At 41.3% G+C, this 23774-nt stretch overlaps 1 protein-coding gene across 11 annotated transcripts in view; it reads right to left on the bottom strand.

The window, feature by feature from the left end:
- The window catches only part of BAZ2B (bromodomain adjacent to zinc finger domain 2B), a 225671-nt gene that overhangs the window by 109999 nt on the left and 91898 nt on the right, over positions 1-23774 (bottom strand). The window lies entirely within an intron of this gene.

Here is a 23774-nt window from a genome sequence, read left to right as displayed (position 1 = left end):
ACACCTCAACTAGGTAGACATGCAGAGATAAGCACAACAACAAACAACAACAAAATCAACAACCAAAAAAAGAAGAGCCTATAAATAGTTCCAGGTCTGTTGACTTTTAGGAGTGTTTTCAGTGGAGTCGGATGTGGTACCATGTCCTGGCCCCAAAGTCTATTTTTGGTATTCCCCAGGAACTTCATTGCTTTGTTCCTCTTGCTGGTTTGTTGCACACCCTTAGCATTTCTCCCCGGTCTTGGAAACATTTTTCAAACTGATCTTTTTGGATAGTAAATAGCACCTCCCTCATTTATTTTTCCTTCACCCCTGCTATGCCAGCAAATCACTGTCCTTTCATGTCCCTCTTCCTTTGTGGAAACAAAAAGAAGTCTCAAGGAGTAAGGTCAGGTGTGGAGCAAGAGAGGCAAGCAAGTGGTTTTTGCCAAAAACTGATGAACTGAGATGGGTGCGTGAACGGGTACATTGTGGTGGCAAAACCAGCCCCCCTCCCCATCTGTTACAAATTAGGCCTTTTAAGTCGCACACTGTTACACAATCTTTCCAGAACCTCTAAATAGAAAACTTGATTAACAGCCTGACCTGGGGGTATGAATTTCAAATGTACTATCCCCTTCATGTCACATCTGATTTGGGGGAGGCGGGGTGTACCCTCTCGTATATGTACAAGCTGCTGATTTACCTTATAAAGTGATAGTATTTTCAGAATATGACATGATTAATTTATAGTAGATATTAATATTCAAGTATAGCTTAAACATTATGAATGTGTCATTTTTTTATGTAGTTGCAGCTTTAACGGATAGGTAACGTGTATGTTCTATTTTGTAAAAGCTAATATACTTCTGTAGTGCTTAAGATTTTGACTTATATAATTATAAGTTAATTTTCAGCATAGATTTTCAAATTCTACTAGTCAATACATATATAAGCGATTAAAAGCAGCACATACAAGGTCAGCATCTCAGCAACAAGGCACATTAACTACAGCGCTTTAATTAAGAGTAACGAACTTCAGTGGCACAAGATGATATTCTTTTTCCTGTCACAAGAACAAAACAGATTGAGTCCTGTACTGAGGGTTTGAACCTAAACTGTCATTGAACAAAAGCTCAGGAAAAGTTCAGACAGCAAGTTTTAACAAAACAATTACATTGCATAAGTATGCTAAAGAATTCAGTCTTTGAAACAATCAAGACGTTGTTTACTGTGCCAGAACTCCATATATATTACTTTTTTTGCGTGTTAGAGATATCTCTTAATCTTTCACTAGTACACCACTTGTTGCAAAGCTTGCATGTTTTGATTCTGGATATTTAAAATTGTAAGCACAACAGTACAGCACTGCAAAATCAGTAGCAAACAACCAGCAAAGTCTGGCTAATTGTTAAAAATTGTTATGCAGCCAATTAAGAATCACATTACAATTAGCATGTATAATAATAGAGAGCAATAACTTAAGCAAATATCATTAAAATCATTTTAAATTTAGGGACTGTTCATGTTATTGGCTCACATATTAATAGTTTTGAATATATTAATGTTTAAACATTCTGAGAGTCAAAATATACAAATTCTAAAAACTTGTATCAGCAAAGTAAAAGATGTATCAACATGTTCAGGCAAATGATTGTTCTTAAAAGATAGGAAATCTTTCAAATTAAAAAAAAAGACAGAAATCCTTTTCTTTTGAAATGTTATTTTGTGTTATAATTCATTAAAGGATCTACAGTTTATAGATTAAAATATTTTAAAATATGCTTAATAATATTTTACATACACTTCTACATTCAAAAGGAGCCTTGGTAGTACTATGGGATAGGTGTTGGGCTACTTATCAGAATTTTGGTGTTTCAAATCCATGAGCGGCTATGGGAGAAACACTAGGCTGTCAGTTCTCATAAAGATTTACAGTCTCAGCAACCCAAAGGAATTCTACCTTGTAGGGTCGCTAAGCATCAGAATCCAATCTATGCAGTGGATTCCATATTCAAATGAAGGGACACTTTTTATTTATAATAAAACAAACAAAAACCTAAACAAAGAATCCAAAACTAATATCTTGTCTTATCTCTAGTTGAATATAAAAAAAAAGTAAGACAACTCTGAAAACAAAAAAAAACGAGTTTACTTTTTAAAAAAATAAATCATTTTATTGGGGGCTCTTACAGCTTTTCTCACAAGCACATGTGTCAAGTACATTTGCACATATGTTGCATCACCATTTCCAAAATATTTTCTTTCTACTTGAGCCCTTGGCATCAGCTCTTCTTTTTTCCCTACCGCCCTGACCCTCCCACCCTCAAGACCCATTGATAAATTATTAATTATTACTACTATTTTCATATCTTACACCATCCACTGTCTCCCTTCACCCATGTTTCTGTTGTTTGTCCCCCTCTTGGGGCGGTGGGGGGGGGGTTTACATCGGTCACTGTGATCAGGTCCCCCTTTCTACCCCCGCCGTCCCCCTCCCTCATGGTATTGCTACTCGCAATACTGGTCCTGAGATGTTTATCTGACTTGGATTCCCTGTGTCCAGAGCTCTTATCTCTACCAGCGTACATGCTCTGATCTAGCTGGATTTGTAAGACAGAACTGGGGTTATTATGACAGTGGGGGGAGGAAACATTCAAGAACTAGACGAATGTGTTTCTTTGTACTATCTGCATCCCGGCTGGCTTGTCCCTCCGTTCTATGAGGGGATGTCTGATTGTCTACAGATGGACTTTGGGTCTCCATCCTGACCCCCTCGTTCACATCAAAATGGTTGTTTGTTTTGGGTCTTCTGGGTTTACTTTTTAAAGTACTTAATCGACTTGAAGGCATTAACCTTTCTTTAGTGATTTATTACTAAAATTCTGAATTAAAAATAAAACGCTCTACTCATAGAAGCTAAAGAAAATATTTCACAATTATGTCATGCTTTGTTATCAAAACCTTCATAGAATAAATCCATTGAAAAAGTCAGAGAGCTGAAAGAGTGCCGTTATTATTTAGAATTTATGAATACTTAATATCTCCGAGAAGTCCATTAATTAAGCAGCTAAAGTGCTTGGCTGCTAACCCAGGGTTCGGACCTCTGAGTCCAACCAGAGTACCTTGGACAAAAGGTCTGGTGACCTACTTCCTCCAAATTAGCCACGGACAACCCTGCGGAGTGATGCTAGCCTCTGACACACAGGACTGCCAGGAGTCAGACTGACAGTGGACCTTTTAGACACAAACACTATATCCAAGAACTCAAACTACAAAACGTGAAACTTGGGCTTTACTCAAAATCCCTCTCCATTTTATCGGCAAGATTATTTAATTCCCGACTATTCTCTACCAAGTAAAAACGAAAGCCTCGTTCTGTTTAAAACAAGAATTTCTAATGAAATCTAACTGCTGATTTATAGGTTTTATTTCCCATACACTGCTTCTTTAGTAAGGTCAAAGGACGGCCCTGCTCCTTGCAGGGTCAGTGAATTTGTTAATGTGGCTCTTCTAGTCAAAGTCCCCCAAAGTGACCTTTCCCTAGATGGGTCTAGAGGGGAAGGACTCGCCTGTGAGTAACTGCGAATAGGATTCCTTGGAGTGCCATCCGTACATTTATAAAATGAGCCCACTGAGACGCAGGAGGAGGGATCTCAATGCCAGCAAGAGCCAGGAATGGAGCGAGTCCTCTGGACCCACAATCCCTGCACAGTGAACCTCTGGATCCAGATGACAGCTATACCTTCAGAGGAGCAGCAGCAGAACCAGAAACCAGAGCGTAGAACAGAGTGATGGACATGCTAACCCAAAGAGCAAGTTGAATACTTTTGTGCGGGAGGTTGGCTTGCAGAGTGGCGTGCCTCTGGGCCTTAACTGGGGAAGTTGGTCTTGCTGACACATAAAAGTGGATTTGAGTTCCTTTGGGCCAACGCTTCTGGGCTTCTGGGCATTTAATTCAGGGAGGTGGGTGTGCTGACCTCCAGAGCTTAAGCAGAATGCCCTTTGGGTTGAGGCCTATAGCAGAGTGGTATGCTTCTTTGGGCATTTATTAGCAGAGCCCAAAGTTTGTAATATTTCCTGATGATAACTCAACCCTGAGCATTTCTGACTGGCATAACAACTTGCTAACTTCTTTTGGACATGTTGTCAGGAGAGACCAGTCCCCGAAGCAGGACATCATGCTTGGTAGAGGGGCAGTGACAAAGAGCAAAGCCCTCAAGGAGATGGATGGACACTGTGGCTGCAACAACAGGCTCAAGCAGAGGCACACTTGTGAGGAAGGGCAGGGCAGTGAGTGTTTCATTCTCTTGTCCGACTCAATGGCACCTAACAACAGCAACAGCTTCCTTAAGAAGCCCTTTAATCCCGAACTCTGTGAGTTCCACAGAGCCGTCGCAATGGATAGCAGAAACCAGAGAGGTATATTAGTGAGCATGAAGACATTATACTGCCTTTTTAAGATTCATTGCTCTATGACTTACAATGCCCATCCTCAACCAAATCCTGCTTAGTGGTATTAGTGCGAAGTAGAATTTTTTTGTAGAATCATAGAAAAGTCCAGAAAAATCTAAAACTGGGTTAATTTACATAATCTAATTCTCAAGTCCCATCATCAGAATGCAGCCTTTCCCTCCTTTTTTTTCCCAACAATTCGTTCTTAAAAATATTATCTTGTACCAGGATTCTCAATGGGACCACAACTCTTCCTTGTACTGTACTGTACTGTAGTGTCTAACATGTTGCTGTGATGCTGGAAGCTACACCATCAGCATTTCCAATAACAGCAGCGTCATCTCGGGAAAACATGTTTCAGCTGAGCTTCCAGAATAAGACAGACCTGGGAGAAGGATTTGCCGATCTCCTGGATAACAGCTGAAAATGGTCTGACATAATTCCAGAAGACAAGCCCCTTGGGTCAGAAGTCACTTAAAATAAGACAGAAGAGTCGAAGGGATCAGGTATAACGTATCATCAGAACAAAAAATCTTACCATAGTGAATGATGGGAGGGAGTGTGGAGTGGAGACCCAAAGTCCATTTGTAGGCCACTGGAGATCCCCTTGCAGAGGGGTCTGGGGAGGAGGTGAGCCAGTCAGGGTGCGATGTAGCAACGATAAAAAATACAACTTTCCTCTAGTTCCTAAATGTTTCCTCCTCGCTCCCACTACCATGACTCGAATTCGACCTTGCAAGTCTGGCTAGACCAGAGGATGTACACTGGTACAGATAGGAACCGAAAATACAGGGAATCCAGGGCCGATGAGCCCTATAGGACCAGTGGTGTGAGTGGCGTAACAGGGAGGGTAGAGGGAGAGTGGGTAGAAAAGAGGGAACCGATTACAAGGAACTATATGTGACCTCCTCCCTGGGGGACAGACAACAGAAAAGTGGGTAAAGGGAGACGTCGGACAGGGCAAGATATGACAAAATAATAATTTATAAATTATCAAGCGCTCACGAGGGAGTGGGGAGTGGGGAGGGAGGGGAAAAATGAGGACCTAATGCCGGGGGCTTAAGTGGAGAGGAAATGTTTTGAGAATGATGAGGGCAATGAATGTACAAATGCGCTTTACACAATTGATGTGTGTATGGATTGTGATAAGAGTTGTATGAGCCCCTAATAAAATGATTAAACAAAAATACGACTGAAGAAGAGCTGCTTCCTCATCAACCTTAATAATGTTGACAGACTAAAGCTTTGGAAGCCTTCCTTGTTGATGTGGCAGAATACAGAAGGAGAAGGAAGCGCTGCAAGATCTATGAATCATCTGAACGTGGAATGTGCAAAGCAATCAATCTAGAAAAATTAGACGTCAAAAAGTAAATGGAATGCAAAAACCCTGATATCCTCGGCGAATTGAAATGGTTGGGGGTTAGTCTTTTTTTAGTCAGAGCATCATAGGGTCTTCTCTTCAGGGGAGAGGTTGTGCATGCAGGGCTACAGAGAGCACTTCAACATCTACCAGGAAGTTCGATGCTGTCAGTGGCTGAATAATATCCACACAACTCCAAAAATGATGAGCTAATTCGGCTATTATTCAAACGTACACACCAACCACTAATGCCAAAGATGAGAAAATGGAAGCTTCTGAACAACTTCTACACTTTGAAATTGATTAAATGTGCAATCAAGATGCATTAATAACTATTAGTGATTGGAATGCATAAATTGGAAAATTAGGTCTTGGTGGTAGAAATGACAACCAGGATTGCATGAGAGACTTTTTTTCAAGACCAACCATTTACTACTTGTAAATATTTTTTTCAACAACAGAACCAGCAACCAAACATGTGGACTGTGCCAGAAGAAATAACACAGGAATCAAACAGACTCTATCGGCGGGAACAGTCTCTGGAGAAGCTCAATATCATCAGTCAGACCAGGGCCATCCAGGGACTGACTAGGAATTGACAATCAATTACACTTATTCAAGTTGAAACTAAAGAAAATGAATGCAAGTTCATGAGAGTCAAAATACAACTTTGAGTATACCCCCACCTGAATTTAGAGACCATGCTAAGAACAAAGTTGACACACTGAACATAATGACCAAGGACTGTCGGAGAAGTAGAATGATACCAAGAACACCATATGAGGGGGGTATCAGGTGGAAAAGAGCTCTGCTAGGTGGAGCTTTTATAGTATGCATTTTTCCCACTAGGTGAGCATCCAGCAACTTGCTCTGAGTTAGTGCACCCAGTGGTGTCGTCTGGGAAGGTTACCTCTGGTCACAGTGAATTTTTTCATAAAAGCAGTTTCACTCAAACCTCATTTTTCGTGATGGCCAATTTAAGAGAACAGCATGCACTGTGAAATTTTGTTTCCTGCTCAGGAAAAGTGCTGCAGGAACTGTTGTGATGTTCAACACAGCTTACAAGGACAGTGCTATGGGAAAAACTCAAGTGTACGAGTGGTTTTTTTCATTTCAAAAGAGGTGAAATGTCGATTGATGACAAACCTCATTCTGAACATCTGTCAATTTCCCAAAAGGATGAAAATGTTGACTCAGTGAATTTGGAGTTCAATCCACCACGTCAGACTGTTCATCAAGCTTTCTATTTAGAGGAAAGGCCTGATTTGTGGCAGACAGGGGACTCATTTTACCACCATAATACACCTGCTCACGCAGTGGCCTCGGTGCATCAGTTTTTGGCAAAAAAACAGCATATCTCTCTTGCCCCACACACCTTACTCACCTGACCTCGCTTCTGTGCAACTTTTTCGTTTCCGTGACTGCAGAGGGCCATGAAAGGAAAGCAATTTGCCAACGTAGAAGAGGTGAAGAAAAAAAATGAGGGAGGTGCTGTCAGCCATCCAAACATGAGTATTAGAAATGTTTCTAAGAATGGAATCGCAGAATTGACAAAATAGCAGCTGACAGATGCAGCACTGGCCCCAAAATGTAAAACCCAGCTCCCTGGCCAAACAACTAACAGGGTCCATAGCCAACCCTTCCAAAGGGAGGGGAATACAATGAAATGCAGATATTATTGAATAACGTCATTAATATTCCACACAAGTTAAATATTGCTGAAAGTCACTGGAAAATGGTTGTTTCGGTGCATTGACAGTGAACTGCTGGAAAGTCACGCTGGATTCAGAAGAGACTGTGGAACAAGGGATATCACTGCTGATATCAAGTAGATGTTGGATAAAATCAAGTAACAAAAAGCTATTTTACCTGGGTCTTATTGACTACGTAAAGGCATTTGACTGTGTGGATCCTAACAGATGATAGAGAAGTTTTCAAAGACTGGGAATTCTAGAAAATGCTATTGCGATCACGAATAATCTGGACATAGACTAGGAGGTGGTTGTTTGAATAGAACAAGGGATATCAGCAGAAAAGATGTGTTGCTGTTATATCTTTTCACCATCCTCAATCTGTATGCTAGCAGATGGTTCAAGAAGCTGGACAAGATGAAGCAGGGTGTGGCAGCATGATCCGAAGAAGACTCATTAGCAACTTGCAATAGGCAGCTATCACAACCTTGCAAAGCAAAGAGGGCTTTGAAGCATTTACTGTTGAAGATCTAAGACTATGCCCTTCCGTGTGGATTACACATCACATAAAGAAAACAAAAATCCTCTTCACTGGGTCAATAAATAAAACTACAATACACAGAGAAAATATTGAGGTTGTCAAGATTTCCTTTTTCTTGGACCCATATGGCACTGGTCAAATTTGCTGTAAAGGAACTCTTTAAAGTATTAAAAAGCAAAGATGTCACTTTGAAGACTAAAGGGCATCGGCCTCTCGGCCTATTATTTTCAAAGGCCTTGTAAGTATGTGAAAGCTGGCCGCGAGTAAGGAAGACCAGAGCAGAACTGATGCATGTGCACTACTGTTCTGGAGAACAGTATCGAATGATCCATATTTGCCAGAGGAATGAGTAACTCTCTTGAAAGAAGTACAATCAGGACACTCCTTAAAAGTGAGGACGGTGAGATCTCATCTACATACTTCAGACGTGTTATCAGGAAGCTACTATTCCCAGGAGAAGGGCATCGTGCTTGATAAAGTCGGAAGACTGTTGGGAAAAAGGAAGATAATCAACAAAGTCCAACGACAGTGGGGCTGCAACCAGGGATTCAAACAGAGGCGTGACTGTGAGAGGAGTGCAGGGCTGGACTGTTTCCTCTTGCAGTATCCGGGCTCACCACTCACTTAACACTACCTCAGCCACAGCACCACCACTAAGTGCGATGCACATTAATGAAGGGAATAGCGGGGTGGGGGGTGGCGGATCAAAACAAATATGCCTCTTGCCCTGTAAGCACAGAAGGGACAAATAAGTAAAACAACACCAAGTATATAATTATAAACAGTGAAAAGTGTTATGGAGAAGATTATTAAGTGCAGGGATAGATATGGTAATAAGGGAGCAATTACCTAGACACTATTATCAGAGGAGGCTTCCCTAATTAATGTCTCTCAGGACATTTAGCCTGAGACAAAGCATGAGAAGGAATTCGGCTTTTGAAGATCTTCCAGAAAAACATGTTTGAGATCCAGAGTTGGGAAATATTTTTTTATATCTGAGGAACAGAGTGAAAGATTTAAAAGCTGAAGCTAGTTGCCCGGAGTGAGAAAGTTCTAGATAAGATTGAAGAAGTCGGCAGAAATTAGATCGGGGAGAATGTGCAGCCAAGGTTAAAAAGGATAAAACAAATTCATCATCATCATCCTCATCCTCATCCTCATCATCCTCATCCTCATCCTCATCCAACTCAAAAAGAGTCCATTGAACAGATTAAGTGTTGGCTTGCATACCTCATTTCTCTTTGCCCTGCTTCCCCTTGACTAGTTTCATCCTCAGGTGGATCTTTCTCACCAGGCACGTAGAAAAAAAAGGTCGGCTTCCTACAGCACTAGTGAGAAACCCAGACAGCAAGCCCATCCGCTGTGACTTGCACCAATTCCCCATTCCTTAGCCAATCACTACTGTTTGGGAAATGTGATAACATAACACCCTTGGAATCTTATGTGAATTGCTTTTAAAAAGGGAAGTGATCTAGTTTGGAGGGGGCAACTTCTGGTAATGGTGGAGTAATGATGTGGCCACATGAATATCCACAGATAATTATAAAACTGAAATAAAAAACAAACACCACCACCGATTTAAAGGTACTGGAAATCCTTCCAAAGCAGAGGTCAATTTACTCTGGACGAATAGTTAAGGAAAAGTGGCAAGAAGTGCAACTATGGGGCTTTCTGGCTTCATCATGCTGTCTAACCCTCGCAGTAGGCTTATTTATCATTTAAAGGTGCCAGGGGCCAAAATGCACAGCTGGTCGAAACACGGGGAAATTTAAAAAGGAACTCCTGGCAGTGAAAAAACCATAGAAGGGATGAGGCCCAAATTCGGACATGAACCATCGGAAACCGACCTGAGAACCGCACTGTGCCTGTGCGTGGGGAGGGGCTGTGGGGGTCAAGTGGTTATGACTCGGATTACCAGCTGCAGACTCAGCGGCCTGAACCCACCAGCCACTTCTTGGGAGAAAGACTTGACTTTTTACTTCCATCAAGGGTTATAGTCTCGGAAATTCATGGAGCAATTCAAGCCTGTCCAATAGAGTGGCTATGGATGGTAATCCACTCGATGGGAGCAAGTTGTCATTGATACTGTAAAACAGCTGTCACATAACGCAGAAAACTGCACTCTTGAAAGACCGAAAATACACACAGTCTTAGATCTGCTGAGTTTGAGCTTTTCTTAAAGAAAGGAGTACCTTCTTTCCAATGACCCACTTGGCTGCAGAAAGCCTGAAATGTATTGAGACCAAAGCTAGCAGAGCAGCTGGAAACCAGGAAAACACCCACACTCCCTTCTGTCTACATGAAGGGAGTCCTGGAGGCACAGTGGGCTATGAGACAGGCTGCTAACCACAAGGCCAGCAGTTCAAACCCATCAGTGGCTCCAAGAGAGAAAGATGAAGACAAGGTGTGCTGCGCCTGTAAAGATTTACAGCCCCAGAAACTCACAGGGGTGGTTCTATCTATCCTATAGGCTTCTTTTAAGTCAAAATCGAGTCAAGGGCAGTGAGTTTGATTATGAGAATTAAGAGTCATGTCATCTGGAATTAAGCATTTATTTCCTTTGGTTTAATTTGGTGTTATTTATAGTCTTATTAGAACACCATATCAATGGGAATTTGTGCTAAGTACACATATGCTATTAAATATAGTACTGAAATACTATTTCTTCCCTTAAAAAAAGACTACTGAAGTTGAAAGAAAGGTCATATATATAAGAAATGTTTTATTATCATATAAAGATAGGGAGGTGGAAGGAGGTGGAAGGAGGGTTTTAGCCAGATGAGTTCAAATAGATTAAACAAAAAATTGCCTCCTTTATTTGTTCCAAGTTCCTGTCAGTGTACCTTCCTGTAATGCAGAAGGTGGATGGCTAAAAGTTACATTCTCAGTCTCTCCTGCCGCCACGGTTCTGGATATAATTTAGAATCTGCCAACCAGGTGTGTTTGGCAAGAACAGTGAGTTAAGATGGGTGTTGGCAGCAGGAAAGTATCCTGTTTCCTGGGTCAGCTCTCGTGGGCAGGACAGTGGTTCCTGCTCACTGCACTGTTCATGGAGTTGGCAGAGATAGTGGGGTCCACACTGAACCAGAGGTAGTTTCCTTGGTAGGCCAGTTCTTACCTATTGCCCTGCAATCACTCATGCTGCCTGGAACCAGCCCTTCAGTAGCTTTTAAGTACCTAATGACTAAGACCAGATTTCTTTCTGTTTCATTTACCAGCAAAGCTTTATGCTATCGCTAGCCAAACTTTGACTGATATATCAACCAACAAGCCAAACTGGTGATAGTTCCCCAAACTAAAATGTCAACCACAGTTAGCCTGATATCTGATAAACATGTACTTTTCACAGTAATAGTAAATGAGAAGTGAAAGAGTCTTAAAAATATGTGCATAACCATAGAGGTGAAAGAAAAATTTCTTAAATAAGACCAGACGATGTACACTGGTACAGATAGGAACTGGAAACACAGGGAATCCAGGACAGATAAACCCCTCAGGACCAGTGGTGAGAGTGTCGATACCAGGAGGGTGGAGTGAAGGTGGGGTAGAAAGGGGGAACTGATGATAAGAATCTATATATAACCCCCTTCCTGGGGGACAGACAACAGAAAAGTGGGTCAAGGGAGATGTCAGACAGTGTTAAGACATGACAAAATAATAATAATTTATAAATTATCAAGGGTTCATGAGGGGAGGGGAGAGGGGAGGAAGGAGGGGGAATGAGGAGCTGATACAAAGGACTCAAGTGGAGAGCAAATGTTTTGAGACTGATGATGGCAACAAATATACAAATGTGCTCGACACAATGGATGGCTGTATAGATTGTGGGAAGAGTTGTACGAGCCCCCAATAAAATGATTTTTTTAAAAAGAGTTACAGTCTTTGGAATCTACTGGGACAGCCCTTCTCTATCCTTTGAGGGCGCTATAAGTCGGATTTGACTTGACGGCAGTGAGTTTGGTTTTGAATTTCCAAAATACTAACCTTATTTGAATCTAAGTTCCTTGGCAACACCACTACCCACAGCCAGGTGCTTCTGCCCAGATCCTGACTCACGGTGACACCGAGTGAGCAGCACTGGGTCCCGCAGGGCTTTCCATGGAAGGCAGGCCTGGTGTTTGCTTCTGATGCTTCTCTGTGTGGATTTGATCTCCAGTCTCCCGGGTAGCAGCTGTTAGTTGAACTGTGTGTCCCACCCATTGACTTAGCAGTTTACAAACTGGATAGAAATCTCCTGTGGAGCATGCCCAAACCAAACTCACTGCCCTTGAGCCAGTTCTGACTCCATGAGCTTATAGGACAGGGCAGCACTGCCCCAGTGGGGTTCTGAGACTAACTCTTTTTTTTGAGGAGGAGGAGGAGGAAGAGGAGAAGGAGGAGAAGGAGAAGGAGGAGGAGGAGGAAGAGGAGAAGGAGGAGAAGGAGGAGATCTGAGACTAACTCTTTACTGGAGTAGAAAGCCTCATCTTTCTCCCAATATGGGATGTAAGGACCCTTTCATATCCCTCAAATTCAAGATAGGTTATAGGTATAAAAAAACAGACTAGTCACTATATAAACACTGTTAAATCTGACTATAGTAAATTTAGAAATTCCTTTATAAAAAATAATGCGTAGGTCATTACCAACTGTTCTATTTAAGACCAAGATAGCTGGATCTTGACAGCATTGGAGAAACATGTGGAAAAGAATCTCAAATCCCTAAAACAAAATACAACAAAACCACCAGACCTACTGGAGAGATCAAGACTAGACGACTCAAGAAATAGTGGGACTATTCACACACAAAGTAAGCAAAGTCACACAGCAACCTGATGCAGAAGCTGTTGAACATGAACTACTATGTAAGCCTTCACTGAAAACACAAAGCATTATTTTAAAGTATACACAAAGAAAGTAATCTAGGATAAAAAATAAACACCATAAACTTTAGAAAGATACCTGCCACACACATAACCCCAAACCAAACAAACAGCAAAAAATGGGAATAGCATCCAGGAAGAATGTGAAAAAAGAACCCGTATTCATACGTTTTTAAAAGGACACACAGCCTATTAAAAGTATGCGTCAAAACCCTAAGAAGGCACCTCAATGAAAAAAGGAGATCCAGAAGGCTAAAATGTTATAGAAGGCACACTACTTGCTCCCTATTATTGAGAAAAATTAATGCGTGACAATGCCACGGGTTGTTACCAAAGATGATAACCATCAGAAATTAAAACACACAATGGTACGGTACATGGGTATTAGTGGTAAAATTGAAGAAATCTTTGGTTATCTATACTTTGGTTATCTATACTTCCATGAAGTAGGATACACATATAATCATGCTCACTGTTGTGAGGTGCCTTCGAGTCTGCTTTGGGTCATAGCCTCCTTATGTATTGTCCTCACAGTTGCTGCTACATCTGAGTCCATTGTTACAGCCCCTTTGTCAACCTGTCTCATTGAGAGTCTTCCTCTTTGTCACTGACCATCTGTATGACGAAGAATGATGTCCTCCGGTTTAAACCAGTCGAGTCCTTCCTAATACATGTCAACATAAGGTGAGATGAAGACTCGCCACCCTTGCTTCTGAGGAGCAATCTGGTTGTTTTTAGTTCCAACACAGATTTGTTCTCTTTACAGGCAGCCCACAATACATTCAATATTCTTCTTCTTTCCATTTAAAAAAAACCATTTTATTAGGAGCTCTTACATATATAATTATAATCCATAGGTCCATTAGATCAAGCATAGTTGTACAATTGCTGCCATCATCATTTTCAATACATTTTCTTTCTTCTTGAACTCTTTGATATGAACTCCCCTTTATCCCCTCCCTCCCCCAACCCACCACTCCCCTGAACCCTAAATATATAAATACATCATTTATTATTATTATTATTGGGTTTGGGCCATAACTTACACCTTCCAATGTATCCAATCACCTAAAATCCTGATGCTTGTTTCCCTGCAGTGGGGTTATACACTCATTGTTGCTACCAGTTGCTCTTTCCCCCCTTTCCCTCCCTCTATTCCCGTACCCTCAGGGAATCATTACTCCCATTACTGTTTCCGTGGGCTTTATCTATCTTGGATTTCATGCATTGAAAGACCTTAATGTACATGTATACATATGCAGGTCTAGCAAGATTAGTGAGGTAAAACTAAGGCCATAATAGTGGGAGGAGGAAATTCTAAAGAACTAGTGGAGTGGTTCTCAACCTTCCTAATGCTACGACCCTTTAAAACAGCTCCTCAGGCTGTGGTAACCCCCCAACCATAAAAAAATTTTAAAATAATTTTATTGGGGGCTCATACAACTCTTATCACAATCCATACATACATCAATTGTGTAAAGCACATTTGTACATTCATTGCTCTCATCATTCTCAAAACATTTCCTCTCCACCTAAGCCCATTATCAGCTCCTCATTTTTTCGCCTCCCTCCCTGGTCTCCTCTCCCTCATGAACCCTTGATAATTTATAAATTATTATTTTGTTCTATCTTGCACTGTCCGATGTCTCCCTTCACCTGCTTTTCTGTTGTCTATGCCCCCAGGGAGGAGGTCACATGTAGATCCTTGTAATCGGTTCCCCCTTTTCATACCACTCTCCCTCCACCCTCCCAGTACCGCCACTCTCACCCACAGTCCTGAAGGGATCATCCGCATACAATTATTTTCACTGCTACTTTATAACTGTAATTTTGCTACTGTTATTAATTGGGTAACCCCTGTAAAAGGGTCGTTCGATCCCCAAAGGGGTCACGACCCACAGGTTGAGAACCGCTGAACTAGAGGTTAGCTATGTGTTTCATCAGTGCTCTACTGCGCCCTGGATATATTGTCCTTTCCATATGGCCCTTCTGTGATGGACTGTCCAATTGTCTTACAGGTGTGTTTGGGGTTTCCACTTTGCCTATGCTCCTTTATATCAATGTGCTTTCTTGGTTTTGAACTTCTGATACCTATTCCCATTGACACCTCATGATCACACAGGCTGGTGTGCTTCTCTCATGTGGCTTTGTTGCTTTCTAGCTGGATGGCTGCTTGTTTGTCTTCAAGCTTTTAAGATACCAGACACTATGTCTTTTAATAGCTGGGCACCATCAGCTTTCTTCACATTTGCTTATGCACCTATTTTGCCTTCAGCAATTATTCCAGGAATGTATAACATAATGCCATATTATTAGAACAAACCATTCTTGTACTGAGGTAGGATTGAAGTAGAGGCCCAAAGTTCATCTGCTTCCTTACTGTATTTATATATATGTACACACATAAATACATCTATTTTCATAGATTTATAAATACAGTATATCTATATTTATACCTATATATATATACACACACACACACACATATATATATATATATATATAATTTTTACTTTCTTGTTTCCTCTATTTCTTCCTTCTCTTATCCTGCCCCATTATCATGTTCACCCATCATTCGCCTCTCAGTAATTCCTCTCTGGTAGTACGTCTCAATTGACTAAACATTACCAGGGAGCGTATACTCTCCTCAGCATAGATTTTAGACCCCTTGCTATGCCTCTGTCCCTGGTGTATCGGCTCACTGTTCCCCTCCCCTTGTCTTCCCCTTTCCCATGCCCCCTGCAGAACCGTCAGTCCCGCTGCTAGCTCCTTGAGATTGCTCATCCTGTCTATCTTGTATAGACATCCCTTCCACCAAAAAAAAAAAAAAAAATCCTATATAAATAGTTCAAGGTCTAACTGCTGACCTTTGTGTCAATATTCTTTATTTCCATCATAATTGAAATGCATAAATTCTTCTTCAGCCTTCCTTAGTCACTGTCCGGTTTTGTCATGAATATGCGATAACTAAAAATATCATCGTGTGGCGCAGGTGGACCTCAGTCCTCAACATGACATCTTTGCTTTTTAACCGGTTACAAACAGGTTTAACCGATTTGCTCAATGCAATTGGTTGTTTGATTTCCTGACTGCTGCTTCCAAGGCCTCTGAATTTGAATCCAAGGACCATGAAAACCTTTGACAACTTCATTATTTTCTCCTTCATACGACGCTGCTTACTGGTCCAGTTGTGAGGATTCTTCCTTCTGCTGAGGTGTCATCCATACTGAAAGCTTTGCTTTTCATCAGTAAGTTGTTCAAGTACTCTGTACTTTCACAAAGGGCAGATGTAGCACAGACATTAATGAGTCTTTCTCCAATGTGGATGCTGAGCTCTGCTTCACAGTCCAGCTTCTTAGATTATTCATTTAGCATACGGATTGAATAAGTATAGTGAAAGGGCACAAGCCCGGCACACACACATTTCCCGATTTTAGACCAGGCAGTAGCCCCCCTTTCAACGGGCTGCCTCTTGGTCTATGTATAGGTTTCACATAAGCACAATGACGTGTTCCGTAATTCTCGTTTTTTTGCAAAGTAGTCCATGATTTGTTACGATCCTCACAGATGCCTTTGTATAGTCAATAAAAAACAGGTAAACATCTTTCTGGTATCCTCTGCTTATAGCAAAGAGGCCCCTGACATCATTAGTGATGTCCTACATTCCATGTCCTCTTCTGAATCTGACATGAATTTTTGGCAGTTCCCTGCTGGTGTATTGCTGTAACTGTTCTTGAAGAATCTTCCTTAAATTTTACTCATGCGTGACATAACTGACAGTGTTAGATAATTTCTACATTCTTCTCGATCACCTTTCTTGGGAATGAGAACACACGGTTCTCTCCGGTCAGTTGGCTAGGCAGCTTAGCTCTCTTCCAAATCTGTGAACGTTTTCCTTTCCACCTTAGCAACCACCTAGTTTTGTTGTTCCACATGATGTAACATCGATTTTCATTCAGCAGAGTCCCCATATTCTGATATTTTAGTTAACTGTCTTTTTTATGGTACCTATGGGTTATAAGTATACTTTTATTTTATTTATGTATTTATGTTTTAACTAAGAGATCATTTTATTGGAGGCTCTTACAGCTCTTATAACAATCCATACATCAATTTTAACAGGCATATTTGTGCATATGTTGCCATCATTATTTTCTAGACATTTACTTTCTATTGAGCCCTTGGTATCAGCTCCTCTTTTTTCCCTCCCTTCACACCCACCCCCCACTCAATCGTTATATTGTATTGCTATCTTTTCGGTAAGTTACTATGATAAAGATGTGTTTTGAGAGGGAACCCTTCAAGCGTTGAGTATCTGTGCATGTTCATGTTGGGATGTCAAGATAGGAAGGCGCTTACCGCTTTGTATTTGGGCCACTTCCTAGAGTGTGATCGTTGCAAGCAATCGGGAAGAATGAGGCAGCATCCCTCCAGACAAAGAATGGGCTTACTTTTATTTACTAGACAAGCAATGAATGCCTCGAGCTCTGTGTGCCTTGGCTGTGACACAAACCTATTTTATACATGGCACAAGCGGGGCCTCTCCATATACCTCTGTGGACTTGAGAAGCGTGGAGAATCAATGCTGATAGGATGCTCCATGGGTTAGCTGTGCCCTAAGCAATAGAATCTCTAGTCCAGGAGTGTCCTGTCTTCTGCCAGCACCCATGAAACAGTAACAGGCTGACAGCAGGTAATATTCCAGACGCTGTCAAGGTGTTGATTCACCAAAAATCATCTGATAATTCAAAGTGCTGGACTGGGCTTGATTCATATCATATCCTGTGTTAACTCAGAAGAATTCTTAAAGAGACACTGTTAATGAAGATGACAAAGAAAGGCCAATTAAAATAGCTGTTTAAAATAACGAAACAACCTCAAAGGGGGCAATTAAATAACTGATGTGGTTTTGACATTTAAAAGATGAAAACTGTTTTTCAGTTTTCTGTGCATCAAACAAAAGAAGGCGGCTGATCTGACATGAAAAGAGCTTGTTAGCAGTCACTCCAATCCTCACACGAGGAAAACGCTGAACAAACGGACAATCCAAAGCCCTTCTCAGACCAATCAGGGAACTGAGGGTACATACAGGGTCGACTGCTGAACTCCAGTCTAGAGGGCCAGGCAGATACAGAGAATCACAGTGGCTTAGAACAGGGGCAGCAGCTTAGAACAGGAGCCCACAGGGAAGCCCTGAGTGGCAAGAGCTATAATTGACAAATAATTGGCAGATCCACTATATGACTAGTGTGAGAGCTAAAATGTTGGGGAAAGAAGTAGAAAGAGATTAACACTTTGCTAACAAGCCCTGGTGGCTTTGTGGCTTACTGGTCGGGATGCCAACTACAAGGTCGGCAGTTCAAACCTACTAGCAGCTCTGTGAGGGAAAGATGAGGATGAGGCTTTCTGCTTCCACACAGATTTACAGCCTCAGACACCCACGGTGGCAGTCATGCCCTGGCCCTAGAAGGCGCTGTGGGTTGGAATCCACTCCACGGCAGTGAGTTTATTTTTGTTTCAACTTTTCTTAGTTTTACCTCCAAGAATCTGATCAGATTCCGTGAAGATTGGAGAAAACGCTCCTAGTGCTTCTCGCAAGAGGAGGGAAAAAAGTAACATTTTGAAACATGCCCAGAGTTTAAGAAAGGTCTGGTTCTAAAGGGAATGATTTTATATAAACCAAACAGGCTTGGGTTTTATTAAAACCTAACAAATAACCAACCACAGTGCTTGCCTGGGGCAGAAAAATACTGAGCAACACCTGTGCAGGTCAAAACCACGGGACACGGGATCATGAAAAGACAGACCCAATGGCAGGACCACAGGATGACTTCCTTCTCCACATCCTTTTACCAGCATACCAATAGCATTATTATGTGATACAGAAAAGACTGCAATACTCACACTCTACTTAGGAAGGGATTTTTCAAGAAACCCAAAGATCGGGAACCAAAGACAGGGAAGACACAGATAAAGATATTAAGAAGAAATTTTAGCTTCTTATGCTAAGCTACATGAAACAATAAACATAGTTTCCCCTCTGACCAGATTAAAAAACAAACAAACCACTAAAGGCCTTCTATCCCAGTTCCCTTTACCTAATAGATCATGCCCAACTTCCACCAAAAACTACAAGCTATGGGAGAAGGCAAAAATCAAGGTTCAAGAGACTGGACAAGCATCAGACCCAGACTCAGATATGGCAGAGATTGGGCTTAACGGACTGGGAATTGAAATAACTAGTAAGGTAAGTAAAAAAACATTGCCACTAGGGTCCCAGATCAAACATGCACGAGATGTTCAAGCACATCTCTGATAACTAGATGGCTGCAGACAGATTCTCTGAGGAATACATTTGTCCTGGTCTTGTTAGGGAGCCTTCAAATACAGAGGTCCAATAACAAAGAGTGGTTGCCATGTAGATCTACGAGGCTCGTTCATTTCAAGGCAGAGAGGTCAACTCAGAAGGTTGTGATGTCTGTTTTTTGGATTCCGAAGGGTAGATATATAATCGTTTGTCAATTTGAGGATTAAGAGTGTAGGGGTGGAGTCTAGCTTGTCAATCAGATCATAGCCAGTGAGGCCTGTGTGTGGGCATGGCTTTCTCCTGAGGATTCTGGGAAATTCGGTACTTCCTCCTTGGAGAGGGGGGACTCCCTGGGGGACATGGGAGCTGACAAGACACATGGACCCACCCTAATGCAGAGATCCCTGCCAGTGCTGAGATGTTTCCAGTGCCACTGGATCCAAAGACTTTCTACCCACTGGCCTGTGATCTTCTACATTCGCATCATTGCATGTGTTTCGTGAGTGTGAAGAGGACTTCATAGATTGGTATCAGACATATGGGCTAATATCAGACTATGGACTTTATCTGATCTGGACTGGGATGTTTTCTCAATGTTTAATTGCTCTTGTGTATAAATCTCTTTTTCATGCACCTATGCGTGTTTATGAATTTGTGTCTCTAGTCTACCTGGACTAACACAGGAAGCTTGAGAACTTTTCTTGAAGGACCGAGGATGACCGTGGGGGATTATCAGGAAGAAATTTTAAGACAATTGAAAACTGCAATAGTGAGAAAAATGAAATTTGCAACAGGTGTTTTGTTTTCTCCATCAGGATCATGCATATGCTCATTCTTCAAGGGTAGCAAGGGCTGTCCTATGAGAATTTCATTGGGAAACCTTATTTCACCCAGTTACATACCTGTCTTTTCGGGCTTCTTTTGGTTCCCCAAACTCAAAGATTGTTCAAACGAATGCAATTTGAGTCCCTTGGGGATGCTAACATTGCTGTTTGGCACGATAAAAAGTCAGAGAATAGAATTCTTCAGAGAAGAGCTCTCTCAAACACCAAGCTGACTGCCACCAACCGAGTCGGTAGGGACTCATCTGGACCCTGCAGGGCAGGGAAGAACTGCCTGTGACTATCCACGGGCATAGAACGCCCTGTCTTCCGCCCAGAGAGCCACTGGCGCTTCCGAACTGCTGATCACAGGGCAGGGCATAACCACTAAGCCACCAGGGCAGGGTTAGAGAGATGGAAATACCACCATCAGGTGTGAATAGACCTAGAAGGAGGCTATGCATAGAAACAATAGCCTCACAGGTTGATATTTTGTTTGACAAAGGTTTCTATGATTTTACAGCAATATTTTTTAAGCAATATTCTTTGACTAATCCTTGTATGATTAATATGTTCAAGATTCTAATGGATAACATGCAAGAACAGATGGCTAATGTAAACAGTGAGAAGGGAATACTAATAAAGAATCCATATAAAATGTTAAAAACTGAAAGATGAGTAATAGAGATGAAGAATGCCTTTGATAGTCTCCTCATCAGATAGGACGAAGCAGAGAAAGGAAGAAGGGAGCTTGATTTTGAAATGTAAACAGCAGTGAGCATGACAAGCATGGGACAGAAACGGCACAGTTACAAATGCATAACTATGCATGTGGTGGAAACATTAAAAGAAGTGATAAAGTAACAAAAGAAAGAGCTGAAGTAAAAATAACAGACACCAATCACAGACCCAGGAAGCGGGAGTACATCATGTAAGGTCAATACCAAAACCCGGACATCCAGCACCTCGGAATCAGACTGTAGAAAACCAAAGACAAAGGAAAAGCCCTGGGAAGAAACAGAGGTGGGTGGGTGGGTTGAGTTTTACCTCCGTAGGAACTAGAAACATACGTCAGACTTGTTGTCAGAGACCATGCAAGCAAGAAGAGATTGGAGTGACGTATTGACAGTGTGGAAAGAAAAAAACACCAACCTGGAATTTCGTCTCCAGTGAAATGATCCATCATAAATGGAGGAGAAAAAAACACTTTCTCAAACAAAATTGAGGCAGTTTGTCATCAGCAGATCAGCCTTGCAAGAAATGTTTATAAAAAGAAAAAGTTCTTCAGAGAAGGAAAATGACATAGGTCAGAAACTTGGATCTACATCAAGAAAGGAAGAGCGTTACAGATGCCCGCTGTCGTTGTGGGTGCAGGAGAGTCCATGTCCACTCCAGTGGTCCCAGCTGCTCCTGGCTGTAATCTCTCTGCGAGCACACTTAAAGTGTTGTGCCACAAGGCTCCTAGATGAAAGCATGTGTTTTCTTTTTATCATTCTCAATCTAACACAGAGCTGTCTATTCAAAATCATGGAAGCAACAATGAACTAGGTGATTACACCTTCGGAAGAGGAGAAGTGTGTGATGTAATAATAGATGGAGGAGAGACGCTCTGCCTGTGATGTGATGCACAGTATTATTTTCAAGCCACCTTAGGCTGGTGATCAGTATACACTGCCAACTCTAGGGCAACTACCATAAAAATGAAAAAAGCATGTAATTAGACATATAATGTGTGTGTTAAGAGAGGAGAGAAAATAGAGTCATATGTAATGCTCATTGAGGTAGATAAAGTGTAGAAGAGAAACAAGGATGACTAGGAAACAGTTATAATTCTGGTACACACAAATTCATGCATATCAATCATCACAGTAAATACGAACAGCTTAAATACACCAAGAAAAGACAGAGATTATGAGTGCTTTCAGGAAAAACAACAATTAAAAAACAAACAAAGGGCCCAACCATATTATCTATAAAATACTAACTTTAAATATAAGGACATCGAAAGGTTAAAAACTGAATATTTTAAGTAAATAGTTTAGGGACAATTAGGTTGTGGCCACATGAACATGAGTGATGTTGGACTCATATATCATATACAAACATGAATTCAAAATGGATCAGCGAATGCAAACACAAGATCTGAAAGCTTACAACTCTCAGAGGAAACACAGGCGGGGAAAGGCTCGAGACCTAGTTTCGGTTGATGATGAATTCCTACGTACGACACCAAAAGCACAAGCAACAAAAGACAAACTAGGCAAATTAGACTTTAGTCTTTGAATACATTTTAAAAACAACTCAACATAAAGACAAACAACCCCATACGCATATCCAAATAGAGGCCGTCAACCTCATTTGTGGATCCCATATTTGCAAATTTATCTCAACGTTTTTATAAAACTTATTTCGAGCACTCTCATCGATACTCGTATCACTTGATGCGCTCCATGCACACACGCAGCACTGACGACATTGTGGAGGTCCCCAATGCGCACTCTCCAGCGGAGGCCGAGCAAAGCAACGGGCTAGCCTCTGTGGCAGCCTTAAGAGGGAAAGTAGGTTTGCTTTTTTATGGTCTCTTTTGTGTTATGTTTTTCATATTTTTGGGTGCTTTTTGTAGGCTACTTGGTTGTTTAAAATGGCCCACCAAGTGTGGTGCTTAAGTGTTGTCTTAAATGTTCTCATGTGCAAGAAAGCTGTGATGTGCCTTATGCGTGATAGATAAGCTTCCCACATGCTTTGGACATGTTGTCAGGAGAGGCCAGTCCCTGGAAAAGGACATCACGCTTGGAATAGAAATAGGAAGACAAGGAGCATGAAGAAGACCCTTAACAAGAGGGCTGCAACTATTTGCTCACACATCATCATAACTGTGAGCACGGTGCACGATGGGGTGGCATTTCGTCTGTTGTACATAGGGTTGCTGTGAGTCAGGGCTGACTCCAAGGCAATTAACAACCACAGATAGCCCTCACTCAGCAATGAGACACATGCACTGCCACTGCTTACAAGTTCCACAGTAATGGAACAACAATAGATGTTAAGATAAGACCTCTTTAAACTGAAGCATGTGGATGGCACCGGATTAGGTAGTGTTTCATACTGTTATATAGAAGGCTACCATAAGTCAAAGTTGATTCAATCGCCCCTAACAGGACAACAACAAACAAACATAAAACAAGTTTATGAGTTGATCGGTTAATGAAAATGCTGTGACCAGAGGCTTGCAGGACTCTAATCCTGTATTTCCCCTGGGAGCAATGACCTGTTGTTAATTTAATATTTGTAATCGCTTTATAGAACCTAATTACCATGAATAATGAGAATCAGTTTCATTTGACACTCTACAGATATTTTGTAAAATAAAAAGAATATATTTTTGCACTTCATTTACATAAGATATAAATCAAATTTTGATAAAATAAGATGTTATTTATTTCAACTGCTTATAAGGGTGAAATACTATGTGAAATGAAAACATTTAAAAAGCTTCCTAGTGATAAAGGGATGATTAATCACATTTCTATGCTTAAAAAGGGTGGGTTTTTTCTACTGTACCTGTCTAAAAGGGCAAAAAGCATTCGGAAGGGTAACTTAGATACTTTTTCTATAATGGAACTAAATTGAGGATATTTTCACTTCTGAAATAAAACACTTTTTTTTAGCAGTATTAACGTTGTTTGCACTAACCTTCCAAGCTACAGAGACTCGGCATGCTCTATGCTTTAACACTCCCCCCGCTGCGCGCGCCCCCC

Source organism: Echinops telfairi, unplaced genomic scaffold (assembly GCF_000313985.2).
Source record: "Echinops telfairi isolate 266 unplaced genomic scaffold, ASM31398v2 ScPeMD7_4;HRSCAF=17, whole genome shotgun sequence".
Lineage (NCBI taxonomy): Eukaryota > Metazoa > Chordata > Mammalia > Afrosoricida > Tenrecidae > Echinops > Echinops telfairi.
The sequence above is the reverse complement of the archived record's forward strand: the minus strand, read 5'-3'. Positions and strand labels throughout refer to the sequence as shown.